Source organism: Primulina eburnea, unplaced genomic scaffold, assembly GCF_022965805.1.
Source record: "Primulina eburnea isolate SZY01 unplaced genomic scaffold, ASM2296580v1 ctg739_ERROPOS11973397, whole genome shotgun sequence".
Lineage (NCBI taxonomy): Eukaryota > Viridiplantae > Streptophyta > Magnoliopsida > Lamiales > Gesneriaceae > Primulina > Primulina eburnea.
This window is the reverse complement of record NW_027331510.1, coordinates 2,760,987-2,768,976: the sequence shown is the minus strand read 5'-3', so window position 1 is coordinate 2,768,976 and position 7,990 is coordinate 2,760,987.

Sequence of the window (7,990 nt, the reverse complement as noted above, 5' to 3'; positions counted from 1 at the left end):
TATCATCCCCAGACAGACGGACAGTCAGAGCGGACTATCCAGACTCTAGAGGACATGCTGAGAGCTGTAGTACTAGACTTTGGTACTAGTTGGCAGGATTCATTGCCGTTGTGTGAGTTTTCATACAACAACAGCTATCAGACGAGCATAGAGATGGCACCGTTCGAAGCTTTGTATGGTAAGAAGTGCAGATCTCCGTTGTACTGGGATGATATTTCTGAGGTACCAGAGTTGGGGCCTGATATGATTCGTGCGATGACTGAGAAAGTGAAGATCATTCAGAAGAGAATGAAGATGGCACAGGATAGGCAAGCGAAGTACGCCAATATCAGACGCAGACCGTTAGTATTCGAACAGGGAGACAGAGTATTTTTGAAAATTTCACCTTTCAGAGGCGTTGTCAGATTTGGCAAGCGTGGGAAGTTGTCCCCTAGATACGTCGGTCCGTATGAGATCCTTGAGAAGATTGGCGATCGAGCTTACAGACTTGCTCTTCCTCCTTCACTGTCCGGTATACATGACGTTTTTTATGTATCGATGTTGCGCAGATATATGCCGGATGATTCTCATGTCATTCACCCTGACGAAGCCGAGTTAGATCAGACTTTGAGCTATGTTGAGCGACCGATACACATTCTTGATCGGAAAGAAAAACAGCTTAGAACCAAGACTATTCCGCTTGTGAAGGTTCAGTGGAGTCGTCATGGCATCGAGGAAGCAACTTGGGAAACAGAGTCTGAAATGAGACAGAGGCATCCCGAGTTATTTTTATGATGTGAGTCTTTCTTCCCGATTTGACTTTACAATTTTGTATATAACTGCATGAATAATTGCTTGTGAGTTCGAGGACGAACTCTTGTCTAAGAGGGGGAGAAATGTAAGGCTCGAGAATTGTCAATTGGCATTGATGTGAGACTTGAAACCATGAGAATGCATGACATATAGAGTGGAATTTTTGAAGCATGGCCGAAGCCACACCGCACCCGCGGTGTTAGAGATACAGCAACCGCGGTGCATTAAGAGGAAATTAGTGAAATTGTGCGAACAGACACCGCACCCGCGGTGCTAGCACGACCGCACCCGCGGTCTAGGTGCTGCAATGTTAGATTAATTTGCCGTGAGCACAGCGCACCCGCGCTCTTGAGTTGCCGCACCCGCGATTTGCATGCGAAAATGCCACCTTTGAATTTCGTGTTGACACATGGCTTGGGGTATATAAGCTTGCATGACACCTCATTTTCTTCATCTGATCAGCAAGTAGGAACCGAGAGAGCTTGGAGGGAGGAGCTTTCATTCTTTTGATCTTTAACTTGAGAGTTTGAGTGATTTAGCCATCCGATTTATATTCCGAGTTAAGATTTGTGATCCTTGCATCGTTGGCTACGAAAGGATGTAAGTATTGTTCATTTCCAGCATGTTTCGATATTTATGTGTTGGGGAAATTCAGATTTGACATAGATTATGTGTTCTTGATATTCTAAGCGTCGTAGAAACGTAAATAGATCGAATTTCAGACGCCGTATGCTATTGGTTCGATTTTCAGCATGTCTTATTGCAGAGTATGTCGATTTTCAGAGTTGGAAGGGATCATGTCATTGATATTGTGATATTGATGAGATTATGATATTGTATTATGTTGAGACTGAGTTGACCGGTACCGAGAATTACGCTGTTATACCGTCAATTTGTATCGAGATTTATTATTGATTGGAATATGTGTTGCTTTGAGTTAGAGATTGATATTGTGTGTCTATATATTGCCATTTCAGATTGAAGTGACAGGTGTGACATTTGATTCGAGATCTTGACAGACAGTGCGACAAGAAAGGTATAATTCATGTGGTCACGGGATTGCACAACTCGATTCAGATTTGATACGAGTTTTCCTAAATCACATACTAGATTGTTATTACATTGATTATGTAATGCCTTGTTTATTGATTTATATTCGAGTCCTGAGATAGGAGAGATTGGCAGACTTGCCAAAACTAGACGTTTCGGTGTATCGTCGCATAGTAGTAGATTTGCTCTATGTGTAGACCCTCGATACAGAGTTGACCGAAGTCTAGGAATAAGACGTACCGTTGCCCCGAGTGGTTGGGTAGGTAACAGACCGTCTTATTCACACCGGGATCCCTAGATTAGAAAAGAGTCGAGTCAAGATGTGAATTGTAGAATACAGATTTGTATTCTACTACATGTTTAGATGTATATTCATGTTACTTGATTTATGTTATGCATTGTACATGATTATGACATTGCATGCATCCATGTTTTATACTGGGATATGTTCTCACCGGAGTTATCCGGCTGTTGTCGTGTCTGTATGTGTGCATGGCAACAGGTGGGGCAGGATCGGGGTCACGAGCTAGATGAGAGATGATGATAGCGTGGAGATCTCGGGCATTGCAGATTCCTAGTGTTTCCTACTTGACTTGTAGCACTTATGTTTGTAGTTGTTATTGAACACTAGTGTATGTTTGTACGCACAGACTTGTATGTACATTACGTTGTTTAATTTCTATTGAGACATGTGATGCTTTCGTTAATACATTTAAATTAATGTTAAAAGCAAAATTTTGACCCACATTTTCGAACAAAGATCCAATTAAATCCCAAAAGAATAGAGTTAGAGCCCGGGTCCCCACACCCCGGCTACTCCTTTATATTTTTTAAAAAATATATAATATTTTTAATTATTTTAAATCATTAAAAAATATATGAAACTTTAATTCTTAAAAATATTGTTGTTAATTTATAATAAATGTTCAAAATTTTATTTTGTTGGTAGTTTGGTAATATGTTTAATTATTTATATTATTTATCTTTAAAAGTCTTGAGTCCATTTTTCGAATGTATATTTTGTTTTCTATTTTATAAATTAATAGCTAAAAATCACACGATAATAAATTTATTATCTTAAGTTGCGCTTAGATTGAGGGAGTTTGAATCAATTTGAGTGCTTATATAAATTTATCTTTAATGTGTTTCAGATTCATTCATTCTTTAACGAGTAGGTTTCATATGAGATCGTTTCATGGGTCTTAATCTGTGATATAGGTCAATCTTATCCATATTCACAATAAAAAGTAAAACTCTTAGCATAAAAAGTAATACATTTTCATGGATGACTCAAATAAGAGATCTGTCTCACAAATACGACCCGTGAGACCGTCTTACATAAATTTTTGTTTTCTTTAAGATATGTAAATGTAATTATGATAGATACGTGTCATTTCAAACTCACAATTCAAATTCCTTCTCAGGATGAATCTTCTCATCAAAACTCGACTTTAAATAATTTTAAAAACAAAAATAGTATAACTTGTTTTCGAGTAACTAGGTTAGTGTTCAATTAGCATTATTGGAACAATCTTGTTTTTTTTCTTTTTTTAGCAAAATGATTAAACATTCTTGATTTGAGTCAATCTCAAAACAAATTTTAACAAGTTCGTTGAGCGAAAATAATAAATAATTTTTTCTCAATAAAGAAATAACTATTTAGAATATGAATATGGGTTTGGTCAATCTCAAGATCTCTTTTGTTAGGAAAATTTTTCGATCTCAATCGAAATCATATACCATGGGCTCGGTTTCTGTAATGCCCGAAATTTAATCATTATAATCAGACGTTGATTATTGACATGATTGAGGTTATAAGAACTCAAATGACGAGGCCGGGCGTCGTGGCATGGTTAGCCAAGAATTTGGACAGAACCTTCGGCGCTCGAGCGGTAGAAAAGGACCGCCCGAGCGCCAATGCATCGCAAATTGATCTTTGGACAGAACGTGTGGCGCCCGAGCGGTAGAAATTGACCGCTCGAGCGCCAGGGAATTGTAAGATAAGTAACCGGACAGAAGGTTCGGCGCCCGAGCGGTAATTCTTGACCGCCCGAGCGCCACCTGGAAATCATGAAGTGCGCCACTTGCTTTCATGTATGTCATGGATGTATATATATATATATATATATATATATATATATATATATATATATATATATATATATATATATATATATATACACACACACACACACACATGCAAATCCTTCATAATATTCAGAAGGAAATCGAGAAGTTGGGGAAAGGCTTCGTTCTTGAGTTTTGGAAATTAAGTACGAGAAATCCGTTCGTCAGATTTTGAATCTGACTTCGCTACCGTGTTTCTAGCAACGACAGCTACAACTGGACGTAAGTTTTGTTACGTTTAGATAAGATTTGAAATTATGATATCGTCAGAATTGAATAGGAATCAGATATGATGTTTCTGCTACCGTAGATATTGTTTAATGGAAGTCAGATTAAAGAACAGACCGTTTCTGTAATTGTTATGATTTTTGAAAGATATTGACTGAGAGTCTGTATCAGAATTGTGTTAATATTCAGAGTATGAATTATGTTGACACAGATTATGAGTTCCAGTATTATATTTGTGATGTTCAGATTGACGGGGTTATTCAGATTGTATTAGTATGCCGTCGAAACATCAGTTGATTTAGATTAATCAGATTCCGATATGATTCAGATTGTATTGTGATAGCGATGACATGAATTGAATTGTATCTTGTTCAGATATTGATCAGATTATGTACTGAGTTGAGTATTGATCAGAACAGATTGTGTATTGAGTTATTTACTGATACGTTGTATTCGATATTGTCATTTCAGATTTGATATGGACAGAGTTGAATACAGGTCATCGTCTTCGTCAGACATGGACGACAAAGGTATAATTCATGTGATATCTGGGAAGATATAACTCAAATCAGATCTCATTTGAGTTTCTCAATAAAATCACATACTTGATTAGTGTTTATCTTCTGATATGATTATGATTTGTTTATAGACTTTATATTCAAATCTTTTGAAATGAGCATGCTTTGTTTACAGATTGTTATACATTGCATTTGAGATAGGAAAGTTTGACAGATAGTCAGACTTCTAGACGTTCGGTGTATCGTTACGTAGGAGCAGACACCCTCCTATTGTAGATTACTCGATACAGCTCAGACCGAAGTCTAGGAATAAGACGTACAGTCACCCCGATTGGGAGGGTAGGTGACAGCCATTGACGTCTTATTCACACCGGGATCCCTAGAGTTATAGTTGAGTCGAGTCTAGACATGATTTGACTAGAACTGCATGTGTTTATAGATATGGTTTCATAGACTATGAAACCCCTGTTTATTGCTTTCAGTTATGACAGCATGTTTATATGATTTGATTTAAATTGCATGTTTATCTTAATGGAGTTGCATGCTTATTTTGATTTGATTTCATAGATTATGAAATCTATTACTTTTGAGTATGATCATGATAGCATGTTTTAAGATTTAGATTGTTTCTATACATGTTTACCATGTTTTATACTGGGATTTATTCTCACCGGAGTTATCCGGATGTTGTCTTGTTTTGTATGTGTGCATGACAACAAGTGGGGCATGATCGGGGTCGAGAAGATGACGAGAGAAGACGAGTTTAGCGTGGTGATTCCGGACTTACTGTAGATTTGGTTTATTACTTGAACTTAGTAACCGAACCTTAGACTTAGATTGTACAGTATTGTACTTTTATACTGAAATGTAGTTTTTATACAGAGATGTATATTATTTAGATTTCATTACCTTCCGCAGATGCATTTTAAAAAGAAAAATTTTTAGACCATGTTTATCAGAACTGATAATTAAATCCCAACGATGATTAAGAAAATGATTAGCGTCCGGGTCCCCACAGTTTCGATTTTCGAAAATATCGTGAATAGAGATGCAAACCCAGCCTAGGATCAAACACGTCTTATTCGATTTTAATCGGATTCGTCTATGTATAACTAATAATATATTTATATTTTATATTATATTAAATACAAAGGTCCTTTAACCTTTTGTTCACAATATTTTCATCCATTGTTTTAAATTTTTAATGTTATGATTTAGATTTAATTGTGATAAATTTATTAATTTTTAGATTTTCATTGTGTATATATTTAATATAATCAAAAGTGTACGTGTTAATGTGGAACAGGTTTGCGAGTTCAATACGAGCAAAAACTTGTGTGAGGCGGTCTCACTGGTCGTATTTTGTAAGACGAATCTCTTATCAGTGTCATCCATGAAAAAATATTAATTTTTATACTAAGAGTATACTTTTTATGGTGAATATCGATAGGGTTGACCCATCTCACAGATAAAGATTCGTGAGACCGTCTCACAAGAGACATACTCTCAATACGGACCGGACCTATCGGGTTTTGATGAGGGGCATGTCCAGATCCGGATCTAATTTTTTCTTGACAAACAAGTCTTAATATTGATTAAAACCACTGGTTCTCACGAGTCACAAACCCAACCACCCAAAACTTTCATCACCTTTGCTTTATTGCTCGAAAAACGGACCACCAAACCGGTTCACATGTAGTACATTCACACTTGAATTCTCTTGTTTTCTAAAAAATTCCAATAATGGAATGATACCAAAGCACACTACAGCTATTATTTATTTGGGTTTACCATACTCTCTAGAATATGCAAGTTCAATATTCTCCATCGTCATAATTTTTTTGTTCACGACGTTTTCCATCTTAACCTCGAACAACTCGATTCACACGTGAGTTTCACGTTGAAATATCGAAATCGAGCACTCCATTGATCTCGAATAATCTCAAAACAATAGAGTTAAACATTGCTGGAGCAAGCTCAAGCTCAAGCTCAAACTCAACTCGAAACCAACTTATGAATAAAAATACTGATCATTAATATGTACGTAAGTATGCATGTGGGTGTGTAAGAAAGCAGTACAAAGAGTGAATTATACAGAGGACCCCTGAACAAATTAATGCCTCAGTGGTCCACTTTGTGTTGTGTAGTATTAACTGCAGATATACATAGGCCGGCCATATTTCTATCATAGCTTTTGAAATTATGAGAGACAATCCAGACTTATACGTATATATTAAAATATATAAAATCTATATAATATTTTATTTCTATTTTATTGGAGGATAATAACTATTGAAATTAATGATTATACCTATAGCAGCTTATATTGAATAATCTAATTTGTTCAATGACACGCAAGATAGGAAAATATATAGAATTGTATAAATTAAATATACGATTTCATATATTACCATTATTAAGATCATAATAAATATTAAACGTGATATTTTCATAATTAATGGGGAGTAATATTTGTAAGATATTTTGTAAATTGTATAAGTTTATGGTGATTGTATTTTTAAAATATTTTGATAATTGACATTAATATTTTATCTAGACATTAATTATCCGATAATTCTCTTGTTATTACCGTGGAAAAGTAGTAAAAGAAAAAAAAGGTTGGTGAAGACGTGTGAAATAATTAAAGAAAATGAAAATCAACCAAAGGTAAAATCGGAAAACCAATAATTTCCATACTCCTCCAACGACTATCCATCATTTTTCATGATTTACCCCCGTTTTATCTACATGGTGATGACGACTATTACTATTATTATGTTTTGCGACGTGACTACGTGTTATGTGGTTTTTTTTTTAAAAAAACAAAAAACAAAAACTATATTCAAGTATACAAAATTTATGAGTTAGTTAAGATACATATAATAAAATCAAGAAACTTAAATAACGGGAAAAAAATTATATTTTTGTCACAAATTAAACGAAAATCTTGTTAATGTTAGAACAATTTTTCATAATTTATTTAGTTTGTTGATAACGAACAAAGTTTATCCGCTGCGAAAATTACGATGATCGAATCAAAAAGTGAATTGTTACAAAAAGTTATTCAGAAATCACACAATCTTTCGCAAGGCGTAACTGCGTAAGACAACTCTTTAGAAACAACACCTTGTTTCGTGATTCGTTTTCATGAAAAAGTGAATTGTTTTATGAAAAGTCACGTATGTTCTGAATCAAAATTTCGTTTCTATATATGTGACATCGTTAGTTCAAGAAAGATATTCAGATTATGATTTGATTTAGTCACCCATAAATAC